This window comes from Saccostrea cucullata, unplaced genomic scaffold, assembly GCF_032062105.1.
Source record: "Saccostrea cucullata isolate Sc308-1 unplaced genomic scaffold, CSIRO_AGI_Scuc_v1 ctg1521, whole genome shotgun sequence".
Taxonomy (NCBI): Eukaryota; Metazoa; Mollusca; class Bivalvia; order Ostreida; family Ostreidae; genus Saccostrea; species Saccostrea cuccullata.
The window spans coordinates 59,202-77,633 of NW_026939669.1; positions in this window are offsets into that span (position 1 = coordinate 59,202).

Here is an 18,432-nt window from a genome sequence, read left to right on the forward strand (position 1 = left end):
CAAATCAGGTCAAAAGCTAGGGGAAATATTTAAAGCATGTGGTCTCAATAATATTGATTTGAAGTCGCTTTCACTACCAGAAGAGTTTTTAGTGAAAGAAAACTCATCAGTCTATGTGTTACAGCATGGAATTATAAAAAGGATGTCACTCATTACGTTTGGAAAGTTTTATTTCTCGGAATTGCTGAGGTTTTCATCGAGGAAAGATCTGCTTGGCTGGATAAAACGCAAAACATTCATAGCATCACTAGTAAAATGTGCTAAGGAAGCATCAGAAATTGAACCAGTCCTTGAAATTAATGACGAGCAATGGATTGAATATCTTAATAAAATAGAATCGGCAGCCCAACCGACTATTGAGATCACGTGTTAAGATAAATAATCCTAAAAATACTGATATCTGAAACATGCACATAAGAGGTTCATTCAAAAGATACGTAAACAAATGGTATATGCTGATATATCTGACACTTGACGCTGAAATATTTCGGAAGCTTTCATTTTTCCGAGATGTAATCGCTGAAAGCAATATAGTCCAAAGGGAGTAGTGAAGGAAGTCAATTTGGGTTTTTCATATTGAAAAAATATGTATACTTTGTCATTGAATTAATGATCACTTGATTGTTACTATATAATGCGTTCATTATTATTATGAATTAAATTATCAAAATGTAATGATGGATGATTGTTTTCGAAATAAAGAAAATCAACTTTCCACTTCTTTGATCATATTCTAAACATGTTATGTCAAAAATCAAGTATAACATTTACCAGTGCTAATAAGCTTAGTGTAATATTATCGTATTTGCATGCCCATTCAGAGTATCTTTTTACTTTTTCTGAAATTGGCTGAATTTGAATTAAAAGTTCAAAAGGAACCATTCTACAAAAGATTTATTTATTTTATTTGTTTGTTTGTACCTTGTTTAAAGTCCCTCTCAAGAAATTTTTACTCATATGGAGTTGCCGCTACCTGGCGGTGAAGAGCTGCAAATTTAGATCTGTACTCGGCTTTTATGGCCATTTAGTAGTGTTTAATCTTTATCATGCCAGCACCTACAGTGACACGAGACCTCGTTTTGCACGGTCTCATCTGATGCAGGTGTCACAACAGTATTAATTTCTGCTATATATTCTTACCAAAAATGCGCAAGTTCGAGTAGATTTAATTAATTCAAAACAAACTTTTGAGAAGTTTCCTTTTCAGATCTTGTAAAACCATTCTTTATAAAGATTTTAGTATCAAAAAATACATAGCCATCCAGCAAGGCACGCAAGTTTGTTTCGGTCGAAGTCGAGCAGGTGTTTGAAAATCTAGTCCAGGGCCCAATCACTCCCCACACTTGACAGTATATAGAAAAATCAACACGCCCTAAATTTGAATAAATCTGGTCAATACAGGAAGTTTACATTTGTTGTTTTTCATCTCATAAAAAAATTCAGCTCCAGTCTCGTATCCAAATGCCCGTATCGGAAAAGGAGATTCCGGGATTATTTTGCGTCAGCCATGATTTGACGTGAACCAAAGTGTAATACTGTTATGACACCCGAAGGACCGATCTCCCTTTTCCACAATGGGAAACGAACCCGTGACGTAAAGATTAACTCTTCACTTCGCGACTCTAGAGCAAACACTCTAACCGCTGATTTATTTTTAGAAGTTGAAAGTCAAAATTAACGTCTTCACATTAGTACTTTGAAAATGATAATGTTTATAAATGTACTTGATAAAGTATTCAAATTCTCTAAAACAAAATTTTTCTATTAAATGTCACAGGGGTACCGCAAAGAGGAACGTTCCTCACCTATAGCGTTTATGCAGCATTCAACATAGACCCAGCTGATGCAAATTACATAACACCTGTTTTGTTCATGTCAAACTAACATATGAACAGAAACTGACACACACATACACCCTCTCTCTCTCTCTCACCTTCTTATACACAGCCTAGCGCGTCACTGCAAGTATCTCACTCCAACTCTGTTCCGAGGCGATAATAAAGCTTCTCTTCAGATTTTCAAACTCAAAAGGAAGCATCAAATTTTCGTGCATGACAGTGCATTCTGATCCAGACTACAATTAGAAAGAACCAAATATTTTTTCTTAAATAAAGGAGATTCAGATTAAAGGAGTCCGACCTCTTTCAAAAAGAGTTAATCCAAAAAAAATCTTGCAAATTTTGTTTGAGAAATCTTAATCTCAAGATCCATAGAGCCAAAAAAAAATTCTTGGCATAGTGTAGATTCAAAATTGTTTAAAAGATGACCCTCTGGGGTAGGATGGAGCCACAACGGGGAATCAAAATTTTACATATGAATGATATATAGGTAGATAACGATCAGTATTCAATCTCAAAGGTCCATAAAACAATACAAAAAGGAGCAGAGGAACCACGGGCTTTCAAGACATCAGAGGGGGAATACGATGGATTGGAGGAGTGAGTGAGTGATTCCCCCGCCGACCGGTCACACCCGCCGTGTGCTCCTTTTCATGATCGTAAAATAACGGGAAAATCCGTCGTCAGCACACAGTTCCAAAGAAGTTCGCAACCTTATATTTTGATTTATGATATACGCCGAAAAAATGAACCCACCATTACGTATCATTATCATTATGTTGTGTACGATTAGTACAGTGATGTTAACATCGTTTTCAACGTAAAAATTAATACATTCTGGAGAGAAATGCAATATGCGGACGTCGGTATAAAGACAAGCTTACTGGTGCCAAGTTCATAACATTCCCTGAACGAAAGACGAACTTGCAGTAGTGTATGCGGTGGATTGCCTTATGTCATAGGTCACAACACCCGCTAAATATCAACTATATAATAAACGATACTTGTATATGTATTAAAGTAAGATATTTTGTTATTTACATGTATATATGTTTCCAGGGGTTTTAACTTAATATATCGACATGTGTAGTTCCCCGCCTGTATATATGAATTTCTAAACTGTGTTTCTATTATTGATTTTACAGAAAAAAAAATACAAAAACTCTCATCTCTATTATGCCAAAGTCAATGTAACAGTGAATAAAAATCATCAACCACTTTAAAATCCCTAATGATGTATGTCACAACAGCTTCAATTTTATTTGTATCTGATTTATACTATGGATCTATTTCAGACAATGAAATTTTACCAAAAGTGGGTTTCTACAGTACATAGAATCTCGGATGAGGCAAAAATATTTACATCCAGAGGACTCTATCAGGGCAGGTAAGGGGTTTAAAAAAGGAAGCCAGCTGGCTGAACTAGACTTAGATTGAATATCCCTCCGCTTGCTTCTAAATACCATCCAATGAGTGCAGCTGGTGTAACGTTAAGGTGAGTCACTCTTGAAATTTGTTATATCAAGGATTTTTTGAGAAGTATATTTTGGATAAGTACTCATAAAGTGTAACTCAAAATCGCAAAGAAAATAGGGGGTCAGTGTGCATCCTACTGATCTACGGTACATTTAAGATGACCTTTTTGCACTTAAATTTCATCTCTTTAGTTAATTACTTTAACCCTTATTATATTTGATTAGATATGTAAGCATGGCAATAAATATAACCTTATTTTACGTAAAATAGTTTGAATAATATTTATCATTAAACAAATCTTGCAAATTAATGCGCGTAAATTATTGTGTGACCTTTTTGCACTAAAAAATAACATATTTGGGGTATTAAAAAACTTAATAGGCAATAAAAAAAATTCTTATATCAAACTTTTTACGACTTGAGTGCTGATCAATCACAAGTATCGAGTAGTTTCAAATAATGAAAGAAGAAGGTGGGGTCAGTGATGTTAATTTTGAAATATTTGTCAAAATATGTGATTTTCAGGCAAACAATGGTGTAAATTTGACCTTGACTTCTTTAATATATTTTCATTTTTTGGAAAAGTTTGTTGAGGGAAGGTGTAAAACTTAGTCTAAAAATATAAATTATTATTAAATATTTTTAGCAATTTCAAAACGGAAAATATTCTCCGAGTAAAAGTATGTGAGGCTAAATTTTCATTACATTAAATTTTATAAATGTGCAGATTTGCAGAATTTTCTGCTAAATATCCTTCCACCAAAAGAAATAGTCCCTCATAAATCTTGCTTCTTTGTAGATTTTTGAGCAGTTTTTTCATTGAATGTTAAAAAATTTACATTGTTGAGTTTAAATATGTTATAAAAATTGAATTTTAATAAGTAGTTTTGAAGTAAAAGCTTCTTCGTGAACTTTTCTAAAAAGCTGACGAGTGACGTACCTTAAAGAGAAAAATCACTACTCACAGAATACGTGTTAAAACAGCCATTTACCGATACAAGTGCTTTAAACTGATCAAAAAAATTCTTGTCTCTTTGTTGCATAGTATAAATTAATATTGTATTGGATGTGTGTCTGTTTTCTCAGAAAAATTCAGGACACATTAGTAAAATTAAAGCGTTCAACCACTTTTGCACGTAATTTTGATATTATATTTACCCCATATTTCTATGGATAATACTCGACTTTGGATATTTTTTCACATCCTACTGCTGTACGTGACATAAAACATTGATATTGATGTTTAAAATATGCGCTAAAAAGAGTTTTCAGTAATTTGTGGATGGGTGTGATTTTTTTATTCAAGTTTTTATAATCCCCTCGTCATGACTCGGCGATAAAAAACACACAAGGTGTTGGATAAAAATCATATTCAATCAAAAATTATGAGATTCTATGTTTTATGTATGCAATGTTCATGAATGTTAAAATGTGAAAGAGTTGAATTATTATCTTTTTCAATAAAAACAATCTAAGATATTTATTTTGCAAATTAATGAATCAAAGTCTTTGTTGATAATATGTCCTTTAAAAGGCATCTTACATGATATTTATAGCCGCTTAATCCGATACAGGCGCATATTATCTTACACAATAAAAGTACGTCATTACATACATAATGTAAATATAAATTATAAGATCGATTTAATAGTTTATTACAACAATTCTTACAAGGAAAACATAGAACAAAAACCTCATTAACGAACAGAAGTTCCTGACGGGAAGTTAAAGCCTAACTCATAATATATCTTGTAAAAACTAAGAACTTAATTGAATGATAATCTATAGTAATTTTTATGTTAATATGCACATTTAAAAGAATAAAGGAAAATCAGACATTTTTAAATATGTTTTAAAGGAAGTTTATTGACGAAGGCTAAAATATTGTCCGTATACAGGTATTTGTATTTTGTTGTGAAAAAATGGTTGGTTTTGTTCTTCATGATAACAACGATAATTTTAATTTTTTTAAGGTGATTCATACGATACCAACATAGGATTATTTTTGTATGACCTAACAAAAATTATTTTTTTTAACTTTTGAATTTTGATATCTTTTGAAAGAAAAATACTTTGGGGATATAATTTGACAAAAGTTGAAACAATTTATGGACAATTATTTGGAAAACAAACGAATATATTTTTTTCGCGATTAGAATTGAATTAAGTGACTTTAAGCATGGATCCTGTTTTGTATCTGTCCACAAATAGATAGCGCCAATTCAACATCCTTCTGCAGCTAATATGACAGTGACATACAGTGAATGATAAACCTTAAGCTTTTTGATGAAAGAAAAATAAACTTTAGTTCAGAAATTTAATTAAAAAAATCATATCATCCTGCCCTGTTTTAAATAGTTGATTTAATTTATTGTGATTAAAAGCTGCTAGTATGTGAAATATAATTGAAATTTTTTGATATGTATTTATGTCTGATTTGATTTGTCAACATAAGCAGTTTTCGTCTTTCTTGTGGTTGGTTTGGGCTTTAAGAATACCATGGAGGATACGGGTCCCGGATGAATTATAGTCCCCCTAGGTTTGTGCCATTGCTGAGGCAAACTTGTGCAGGGTGCCACTGCAGGTACCTGATTCAGTCCTCGACGTTAATAATGCGGAAAAGTGTATATCAATGCCATTGTATGAGCACATATTTAATTCGTATATCAAATTTTAAAAACCTGGGTTTTAATTTATTGTGGGGAATGGATGTGTATAAAAGTGTAAGTTTTTAGGGAAGCTCTAATCACTAACAAAAAATAATTTTTGGACATCTTGAAAAATATATCGTATAAAGGTGTACATATTGAGAGTATTAATATCACTTTTGTCATAGGATACCTGCCTTTATTCTGAAGGAAAAGTGTTCAAAGGCCATTGACTCTAAATGAAAAGAAATACTTTTGTTTATTTACATTGAGAAAAAGAAGGGAAATATCGCATTCATGATCAGTTCTTGGTTTAATATAATGCTAAGCATATTTTAGTTTATTACAAATTTTGCAATTTTAAAACTAATCAAACTAAATTAACTTAATGAAAACGTATTTTTGAAATAGTATTTTTACTGAGTCCTATCTCAATTCACACGAAAAGTAAGAAAAAATAGTAAAAATTGTAACTATTTCCCTACCAATTTATTCAAGATGTCAAACTTTCAGCACCGAGTTTGCGTTGTGAAACTAGACAAATGCCCTAATTCAGAGATAAAAGTGCTTTGTCTAAAAAAAATTGAAAGACAATAGCTAAGATTTGATAAAAGTTTCAGTGAGATTTTTTGTTCTGATTTTATGATAATCACAGATCTTACTCTATTTGAAATTTTTACTGTGTCGCACGCATAAAGACTGAATCGTTTACATTGTCAATGGAAATGTCATTGTGTCGGAACCGACGCATTACTAGCGCCCATGGAGTAACTTGTTTTTCAATGTAAAATTTACTGCATTTCTGTAGCAATATTATAAAAAATATTAATAATTTTCTAAAACAATCGGCATTTCAACTGCTACTGTAAAAGCACAAATATTCGTTGGGGATTAAATTTCGTTTATTTCGTTGTTAACAAAATTCAACGAAATTAAATCCCACACGAAATTTTATCTGACTATATATTGAATAGGGTTAGTTTTAAAACAACGAAATTAAATGCACACGAATTTGTTTTTGATGAAAAAACAACGAATTTTTATGCCCACGAAAATTTGTGCTTCTACAGTATATGGAGCTGTGATGAGTGAGAAAAATAAGACAATACTCACATTCACAGAACTCTTTCAATTAAGAAATAAATAACAAGTTTATAAACTTCAATGGGAATTGAAGTGGGTCGGTCACGTGATCAAATCCTGTGAAGGCCGAAGGCCTTTTCAGAAGATTTGATCACGTACCGACCCACTTGAATTCCCATTGAAGTTTATAAACTTTTATTTATTACTTATATATACATTTGAGACACACAATTGAATATTTTCGAATTTAAATTATTGCACTAACCGTCCATCGTAGATTTTGAAAAATGAAGCAAGGTGTAAATCGGCTGGCATTGCGGTTACGCTTCGAATTCATTAGGCTAAGGAATCTATTTCGATGGTATTTTGTGAAAGGCTACTTGTGATCAGTAATAGTGAACAGATTGTTGTCTAGGAATATTTTTATTCGTAAAAAATGATAATCGATGCTGAAAAGACACAAGAAACACGTCCGAAGTTTGATGATAAAAAGTTGGAGGAATTTCGGTCGCCAGAAAGATGGATGGATCCGATGGATTTAGACACTTGTCCGAGCCAGTTAATTTGCCTTTTGATCAAAACATTCTACTGTTTCAGTAACTAAAGGCATACTTATCGTAAAACACTGATAAACACGGAGACACTGGCGACAGCTTTACAATGAACTACGAAAACGCCGAGGTGTTTGGCAGCTGTTTATTGCATGATTGCAATGATATTTTTCAACAGATTTACACATTTATGATCGTGAGTAAAATTTAAAGATAAAATAAAAGTTTATCATGAAAAATTAACTAAAGGTCTACCCAAAAAATAAGGATGAATGTTAGAGACTGTGCAGCTGACAAAAGTGAAGAAAAATATAAACAAATGCTAGGCTCCTAGATTTCTCTATTTACACAGGTTAAATCGATAGCCCGCAAACTGTATGAAATACTTGTTTACATTTTAAATAAAATAATTATCATTTTACTTGCTTATTTTGTTCATTTTTATACATGAAAAGCAAGGAGAGCAGGTCATTTTATAATTTATGTACCGGAAGATATTATTGCGCCGTGTGATAAGGTCACGTCTTGACCTCTGACCTCTGACAAAATTCATACAGACTTGAAGATATTTTCTCTGTGTATGTTTATATAATGGAGATATGTAAAGTTAGCTACTAGTAACTGGCTACTAGTAGCTGGCTACGACAAGTGGGTAAAGTTGGCTACTAGTAGCTGGCTACGAGAAGTAAGTAAAGTTAGCTACTAGTAACTGCTACTAGTAGCTGGCTACGACAAGAAAGTAAAGTTTGCTACTAGTAGCTGGCTACAACAAGTAAGTAAAGTTGGCTACTAGTAACTGGCTACTAGTAAATGACTTGAACCTTCTAGTACCTTTTGTGTAAAATTATGCAATTTTGGGATACAAATGTTGATATTCTTGAAGTAGCTGGATTTTTAGACCGCTGATATCCACTGATATTGTTGATAAAAACAATATCTGAGCTTTTCCACATGATCTGGCACTGAAGTTACCGAGATATCTGTAGTAATAAACTCAGCTACTGGTACCTTTTGTGTAAAATTATGCTATTTTGGGAGACAAATGTTGATATTCTTTAAGTAACTTGATTTTTACATCACTGACATCAACTGATATTGCTGATAAAAACAATCTCTTAGTCATTCCAGATGATCTGGCACTAAAGTTACCAAGATAACGTTAGTAATAAACTCATCTACTAGTACCTTTTGTTTAAAATTATGCTATTTTGGGATACAAATGTTGATATTATTAAAGTAGCTGGATTTTTACACCGCTGATATCCACTGATATTGTTGATAAAAACTATATCTAAGCTTTTCCACATTATCTGGCACTAAAGTTACCAAGATATCGTTAGGAATAAACTCAGCTACTGGTACAGCTATTGGATCCCAAGTTTGCATAATTTCATACAACAGGTACCAGTAGCTGATTTTATTACTACAGATATCTTTGTAACTTTAGTGACAGATCATGTGGAAAAGCTCCTAGATTGTTTTCATCAACAATATCAGTGGATATCAGCGGTGTAAAAATCCAGCTACTTCAAGAATATCAACATTTGTATCCCAAGTTTGCATAATTTTACACAAAAGGTACTAGAAGGTTCAAGTCATTTACTAGTAGCCAATTACTAGTAGCCAACTTTACTTGTCGTAGACAGCTAGTAGTAGGTAGTTACTAGTAGCCAACTTAAATTACTTGTCGTAGCCAGCTACTAGTAGCTAGTAGCAACTTTACTTACTTCTCGTGGCTAGCTACTAGTAACCAACTTTACCCAGTTGTCGTGGCCAGCAACTAGTAGCCAGTTACCAGTAGCTAACTTTACATATCTATATAATGGAGAGATACCACAAATGTATTTATTTTGAAACAACTTTAAATTGAATTCAATTTAATAGAATGATGAATGTTTTCTTGTTTTCCTTTTTATCAACAAACAGCTTGTATGATTTAATGACAAATGGATTGGTACAAAGGAACCATTTCTATAAATACAGCAAAACTCGTTTAGTACGAAGACGGATATTGCGAATTTACGGATATAACGAAGTCATCTTGGATCCCCATCTATATAAATCTAATAAATTTCTTATACAAATGAAAAGAATTACGGATATAACAAAGTCATTTCATAGGTCCCAGTGACTTCGTTAAAACCGAGTTTTGCTGTAAATGTTTTTACATATATTAAACAAGATAATTAAGATAGATCCCCTGAGCTGCAAGACTGCTTTTGACCCTCCTTCTTTTAAAAAAAAAATCATGAATCCACCACTGCCAAAACAATACCACTGTTTCAATCTTTAATTTCTTTGTGCAAGAAGACAAAATTCCAAAAATAAAAGACTAAAAGGGATGCGTTTTTGTTTTCTTTTCAGAACCCTCTTTTTACACTGCACCCCGACCTAAGGATTAAGAAGAAAAAATTAAATCTTCTCTTCTCTATGTCAAATTTAAAATCTAAATACGAGTAATTGTTTTATTAGATCAAAATAGAGTCTTTAAAAAAATTCATGATTTTCTTTATTTGAGCACCAAAATCAATAATTTTTGTCCGTAAAAAGTACAAGTTCCTTATATCTAAGGTACTAACACAAACAAAAAAATGGATGCATGGATTGATATACTGTGGAATCATTTTAATTCGTGGGGGTCATTGTTCGTGACTAAGCAAACTTTTACCTGTTCGTGTGTACGTAATTTCGTGGGTTACTAGTAAATACCATGGTTCAATGAATCAATATGTTAAAGCTGACATGAACTCTTAAAAAGCTATCCTTTTTCATCTTTGTACGACTTACTACATTCCTGTACGCCATATTTCTTCGATTCTACCATATTTAATTGAACATTTTTGGTCACCTGTACCTGATATATACTGAAAGGAAAAAGAAACGCACAAGAACATGATGTGGGAAAATTTTCTGACTATGTGACCGAGAATTATGAAAATTGGTCAGATGTTTAATTTGGTTACCTTGCACCAAAATCACTTGTCAAAACTACTCAACCATGAAATGTATGGCATCACGTAGGGGAAATGAAAAAAAGTCAAAAACACGTGCATGTTAATGATGATAATTTTGTAATAAAATTTTGTAGTGTCATACGATGCATTGGAACTATAGACATCGTTTTCGTATATTTGCAGTCAGTATAAATTTATTGCAATCATGGTATGGATGTCAGACAGAAGTTAAATTGGGTCTAGTTATTGAATTCAATATTGCATAAGTGGATAAAAAGGCAACATGTTGCTGTGCAGATTGTTTTCAACTTTTCAAACAAAAAGATGTATTTTGTCGGTTCTCAGAGAATTAACTTAAAATGTTTCCAACCAATCATGACGGTGACGTTGGCGCGTAACAACGTCACATCAAGATAGGGCTTTTCATCATGCCACCCCGGTTGTTGTCAAGGTATTATCACTGAAACTGATATTAATACAACAGACAAACATACTCACTTTTTTCACCCTAAACCGACAGAAACTCTCTGCTCTAATTTGGGCCGCGAGCTTGGCCAGTTTACGTCGATTTTACTCTCAAACGCGCACATACGCGTCGTTTGCGTAATATTTGTTAGCATGTTTACACTGGAAAAATGTAGCTAATATTTGTCGATACTTTTTTACAAACATTAACAAGTACCAAACCTGCTGGGTTCTGTATATTCTATCCTAAATCGAAAATTCGCGGGATTCGATTGAGCGGGGGGATTTGTTGACTTTGGAATAATACAGCCAATTTCACCCATTAAGACTACCGTCGGAAGGGTTGACTAATAATGCTATGAAAAAAATAAATGCTATTGTGAACTCAATGCACAGGAAAATCAAGTTTGTTACTGATGCGAAAGGGAGATTATGAGAATTTTTAGTTTTATTTTTGGGGGGTGTCGACATATTGATATCAATATCTCAAGAACTATCACTCAAAATCGCACAAAATCTGGGTAACTTGTTGATTAAAGATGAATTAAAATGTATAATAAAAATGTTGAAAAACATATTTGAAATAATTGTTTTAATTTAACTCAAAAGTTTAATATGCGTTTCTTAACCCTTTCAGTATATATAACCTTGTACAATTGCTTTACTTGAGCTATTTCCTAGCCTGATTGTCGACATGTACACATCTCCGATAACAAAGTTTTTAGAAGTCCATAAACTGACCAAATACATGTTTGAAAAGTAAAAAATTCAACGAAAAATAGAACTATACCGAGAATTAATTTTTTTTATTTGAATGCATTTGCTGCAATATAGAAAATAAACGAAACACGGAATACATACATGTACACCAAACACCAATGCAGGTCGAGAAAACGCGTCAAATGCAGTGATAAAAACATTTACCTGAATACTGCTATCGTTACAGGGATGTGCACAAGTCGAAAGAATTATCCAATTTACTTTTATTGAAAAATGCATCTCAGAAGTCATGTAATTCATTGCTAACTCAACAGTAAAATATGCTTGGACACACGTGGCCCATGCCGATCATTATTTGGTCAGGGAAAATATCAAAGGTTGAAAGCTCAGTGGGGTTGATTGAAAAAAAAATGCAAGTAATTTTTTCAAAAATAAACACTACTCTTTTTATGATTAAGTACATTGTTTGACTTCATCAAATTTATAAGAAAGCATGCATTATTACTAATCACTCGCCTTTTTAAGATATTTTCCTGTGAAATGAGAGGCGGGGGTGTAATAAAACATGCATAACACTCTCATAAAAATAATGTAAGAAAAAACGTCTGAAACAGATTGGATTTCTTTATGATCAATTATGATCAAATAAATACTGTGTATTGGCTTTATTAGACCTATTATAAATTGATTTAAAGTTATTTCTAATTGTATGCACTATGAAAGAAAAAGTGAGCAATTTCACATACCCCACGCTCCCCCAAAAGTCGAAGTGCTGAAATTCCCAGGAAAAAATAAAGGAATCGTAATTTCCTTGTAATATGCACATCTATACACATTGTGTCCTAAATATCTGCAAAGTTTGACGAAAATGTGTGCAGCGGTTTATGAGGAGTTACGCTGACAAACTGCTCATCTCTATATATATTAAAAATATGGCCAAAATCTAAATGTAAAAGTGCGGAAATTCCCGAAAAATAAAGAATTCGGAATTTCTTGGTGATCTGCAAATCTACACACACATTGTCTCCTATAAACATCTGCCAAGTTTGACAAAACTCTGTACAGTGGTTTATGAGAAGTTGAGCTGACCAAAAAAAAACAAAAACTGACTGACGGGTCAAAAACATTTATACCTCACGCGTGGAGTATAATAAACGAGTTTGATTCTGTGGTACAATGATAATGAAAATAGAATTTAATGTGAATTACATTTCTAGACATAAATAATTAATGATTATTAGAAAAAGCATATAGGAAGAGAGAGCAATCTCCACATTCTACAGGGTCTAAAATTAGCTTTTTAAAAATTCTCTAGTCTGCTGTCAAGGTTCAAGTTCGACACGTACGTTTGAGAGGGTATTCGAGGAAGTTCCCAATGTTCCCATTCCTGTGATGTATATTTCACGTTTATTATATCCCCCGCCTGAAAAGCAGGAGGGTATATAGTAATCGTTATGTCCGTCCGTCTGTCTGTTACGCTTTGGGGTACCCATCTCTTATCCGCAAATCCTCTTATACCACTTAGAGAATTTTAATGAAACTTTCACAAAATCTTACGTTTATTACATATTACCATTATGCACCTCCTATTTTACTTTTTGATCTGACGCGTATTTTGGGTTTAGCGACAACAGCAAAATATGGACTTTGCCATTATAACCATATGGGAGGCAGGGGTATCATTTAGTGAGCTCATTGCTCATTATACATGTACGTCTAGTTTCTCTTTCAGTTTGGGAGTTTTGGTTAATTTCTTGTCAAAAGTAAAATTATTATTCAATTTATGAAGTTTCGCGATCCCGCCTGAAAAAAATCCTTGATCTGTCCTAAAGCTTAATAAATGGTACAGCACAAAGTGCACAGGATTTTATACCTATCGTTGCCCTAACGGATGGTTACAGAGAGAGAGAGAGAGAGAGAGTTCAATATACAGAAAAAGCATTCAAGTGTAACGAGCCCATGCGGGTATGTATCGTTACAATGAGACAGGGTATACGGCTATAGTTGGTATGAAACAAGTCCTACATACATGTACATGTCAGCTTTAACAAAATGAATATTCGTGGGAATGTAAATTCGTGAGTAAGGGTGACCAACGAAATCCACGAACTTCGTCCCCCATGAACAATGATTCTACAGTATATTGTTTGACTTATTTTGATTTGAAATGACATAAATAATAAATCCCTAAAATTGGTGCCTGGATATAAAGCTTTGATTTGCTTTCTATATAAATCCATACAAACTTTTACACAATTTTGTAACCTTATATTTCTTGCAAAATCTTATACAATTCTCCCTCTTTATTTGGTAAAAAGTTTGTGTTATTTATCTTTAAAAATGAATTTCATTTTAGTTTTTTTTTTAAATTACCAATACCCATGCATGGATACCAATTCCGCTCCAGGACCTTTATTAGCAGACGTATTTTTGAAGTAATATGAAGCAGAATTTGTGCAAAAGCATGAAAAGAAGAAAACACTTGCTGTGGCCTTCAATTCGACATTTAGAAATATCTACGAAGTATTGTCAAGTAATAATTGTAATTTCCATTCTGATGTCGATACGATATATCCTGGTGAGCTTCAGATAAAGGATACCACAGAGTCTGACACAATCTCTCTTTTTTGATTTACCAGTTTTTTTCTTGTATCTTGAGTTAAACAACGTGCATTATTTCAGTGATATTTCGCTCAATCAAAATCCACGAGCTTGAGATAAAAGATACCACAGAGTCAGACATATCTGTTATCTTTTACATATTTTTACATTTTATTTAAAAAGACACTATGAAAAATACGATGACTTAATTTGTTTTATCGTGTACATTCTTTCTTATACAGCAATATACCAACATCACTTGCATAGAGTTTTTATATCTCAGTTGATCCAATACACAAGAGCATGTTCTACGTATGAAAAATTTCTACAACGAGATTAATTATTGAAAATAAAACAAGTTTATGAAACAAGAATTTAAGCAATCTCGTTTAAAGTCATCATTTCGTAAGTTTTTGGTCGATATAATGACCTTGTTAGCAAAAACAATTTATCATTGAATCAAATGCTGACTGACGTTAGTCCGTTATATATACAATGAATTGACGACGGACTTTCCCGTTATTTCTTGATCATGACATGACAAAGAGCACACGACGGATGTGACTGTTCACTTTTCTATGGCATATGATCGTACATCTAATAGTTTGTACGTCCGTGATACGTCTGCTCCTATTTGGTATTGTTTTATGGACTTTTGAATTGAATAATGTTCGTTATCTCCATATGCGTCACTCAAATTCGCCGCTTTATTTTCTCAACGTAAAAAAAGAGATTTCACCAGTGTAAAGAAGTTCTTTAAAATAATACACCTATATCTTGAACTTGTGAAAAAGAAACACCAAGAGAACGGGAATACCTTGCGTGCTAAAAATATTCACCTCAGGTGTCAATGGGGAAAACGTAGGAGGCCATGTTTTCGAATACTGCATCGTGTCCAGGCAATAGAAATGATTGGGAAAATCAAGGCCGGTACCGGAATTGCTCTCCAATGAATAAAATCTATCATTGTCTTTTTGATAGTTATGGAACTCTAGGAGAAATATGCGTCAAAGGACCCCCTGCACAGGTTCAAAAAAGTAAGACATCTAAAACGAAAGTATGTTTACCACATTCAGTGCCTTCATTTATTTGCTAATTATTGAAAGAAAAGCTTTTCATTAATATAAAAAATAGCAGGAAATTTATTGTTAAACAATTATGAGAGACTGATCTGATAAATATTTATTTGATTGACTTTAACAGCCAAGCTCTATGTTAAACATGATGACTTTCTATGTCTTTAAATGTAAAACAAGAACAAAAACGTCGATTGATTTTTTTTTTATCTTTTAAGACTTTTCAAAACATTGTTTCCTATTGAAAAATTACTCTTATACACTCATTTTTTGCAGATTAAAGAAATTATACAAAAAAAATTATCTGGTTTTTTTACTACTTCATAGTTTTAATTTAAAATTGCATTTTTGTAATCTTGAATAAATAAAAAATAATTTTCTTCCAAGATCACTGTCCCCAGTACAATCACATGGCCAGAGATGTAACTACAGTTCCTTGTAATAAGTCATTTGGCTGCCCAGATGAACCATTCTCTTCCAATGAGGTATATAAATGTAAGTATCAACAAACATTCCATCGACATTTAATTACAGTATTAGAAAAAGCGTAATGAATTAAAATCTTTCAACTTATTCAGAAAAGCTTAAGGTTCATAAACCCTCTGCTCATTTCTATGAATTTTTTTTAGCTATTATGATTTTCCAAAGGAAACGTATATGCTGAATAAAATACAAACAATTGTATCCTGGCTTTCGGGGAAAAATTTGACAAAAAAGTCACTTTTAAAAACTTGACAAATATATAAAGGAATCATAGACATTTGTGTCATTAAGAGTTATCTCTCTTATCAGAGTATCAATGTACCTTAATATTGCAAAAAAGTTAATATCTCATTAAAAGGGGAAAAGACAATTTAATATTAAATCTTTTTTTTTATTTTCAAACACCTAGATCGAGAATTTGGGGGCGAATAGTGTTTCTGTTGTTTATGTCTGTTTGTCTGTCTGTTGTCAGCTTTAATCTTCGCCATAACTTTTGAACTGTAGGAGGTAGACTTCATATTTGAAATGCAAACTTCACCAATTAAGTTCTTTTAAATAAGTCCAAGGTCATTGACCTTGTTAGATTGACTGTGACCTTTATGCAAAAATTAGCTTTTTCGAACTTTTTTGCCGCTGGGTGCATAGTGTTTCACAATCACATCTAGTTTTATCATATGTCCGATCTGCACAAATATGTGCCTTAAAGCTATGAATCTGTTAGTTTCACTATATTTTCATCCCAAATTAGTTGTCCTCATACTTATCCCACAGAACACCCAGTGTAAGGTTGTTCAATGACCTTGAACCAACTTTATATCTTAGAGGTCAGTATAAAAACAAACTCTGTAAAATATTAGATTGGACATATTTTCTTTTCCCTTGGTTTATCTGACTGATAATATACTGTTAAAGTATATCATTGATATGCAAGCGCCTCGGGAAATAGACTTGTTCTTGGGGAACTGGAATCTTGCTGACTCCCTCAATGATATACTTTAACTGATACCGATACAAACAAGATATTTGAAAAAGTTGCCGCAAATCTTGAGCTCGCCATAGTTCTGTTGTCATTTGCTACCAGTAAACTGGTTCTTTTTTGATATGGGACCAGTTGATTCGCGATGCATTTCGATTTATTTGTGAATGTTCATGAGTTTATTCGGAACATTTCTAAGCTTGTCGTGACTTTAAAGAAAATGCTAAGTGTTCCAAATGGGTATGTATCAGTTATTCAAAAAAAAAGCCGAACATTTTTTGCAGGGAATCAGTCTGTTTTGCAGGGAATTGATTTATTCACGGTGATTTTCAGGAAATCAGCAAAATATGTTCGATTTACTTTTATATAGTGAAAAATCAGTAGTGGTAAATGATTTGTAGACGATCAGAGATCAAGTTCGGCAAGACCTTTTTTCGCCCCTCGTCAATGTTTGCCATACGAAGGCTGTTCAATAAATAATGTCATCGGTGCTTGGAAAGAAACAAAAAAAAAAAAACCTTTTCTGTTATTAAGTGTTACATGTAATGATTTCACTTGAATATTCTCTTTTATTTAAAAAAAAACACGTCCGTAACATTTTTTTAAATTTCTAATTGAGTTTAGAACACATTATTTTTTTAGTATGACCCTTCATATGCTGGAATGAAGCAGATCCTATGATTTCTTGGACTCGTTTCTTTTTTTCTGAATGGTGTTTTTTTAAGTTTGGGAAAAGAAACAAGTCAAAGGTTGAAAAATCTGGCGAATATTGTTAGTATGACAAAACATAAACTTTCTTTTTATCCCCAAAACTCATTTACTCTTCATGGCCTGTGGTTTTGGACGCTATCATGAAGAAATTAAATGTAATGAATTCCTCATTCGGGTTCCTCTCTCTCATAAAACCTTCAATTTTTTGGCAAAAATTTTGCTTCTAGACTCCTCCAGAAATTGAACTTCCTCCCCGAATAAGAATTTGAACAAGACCACTTATATTTAAGAAAATGGCACATGAAACTGTTTTGTTCTCTTTCAATTTTTTGCTCTTCTCAGGCCTTTGCCGTTTTTCAAGTACATCTTATTATAAATTTGTTTTCAGGGTTTAAAGCAAAATGGATTCAAGTTTCATTATCTGTTTGAATTTCAGACAAACGTGGATAAGTACAATTTTTGATGTTTTAAATGTTTGTTCATCTAATTGTTTACATGATCCTTCGCGGTGTCGTTTTCACTCGTTTTTCAAAATAAAGGGTGACCTTTGAGTATTAAACTTTTTTGCTATTAACTGTATCTTTAACACAGTGTGAACTATCCCCAAAATGATGTTTATCAACTTTGCTATGTATCTTAAAGTCAATCAAACATACTCAGTGATAATTTGTTGAATTTTTGCACATATAAAGCGATTGTTGTATGTCCTTGTCGCCAAGGACGGTACCCATTTTTGTTGCCCATTATGAAATTGTCGTTGATCGAAATGCACCTGCTCATGTGTCTATAAAATAGAAATTTGTGGCTGTAAATTTTACATATTTCGGTTGATATGTCTTTGGGATTCTTA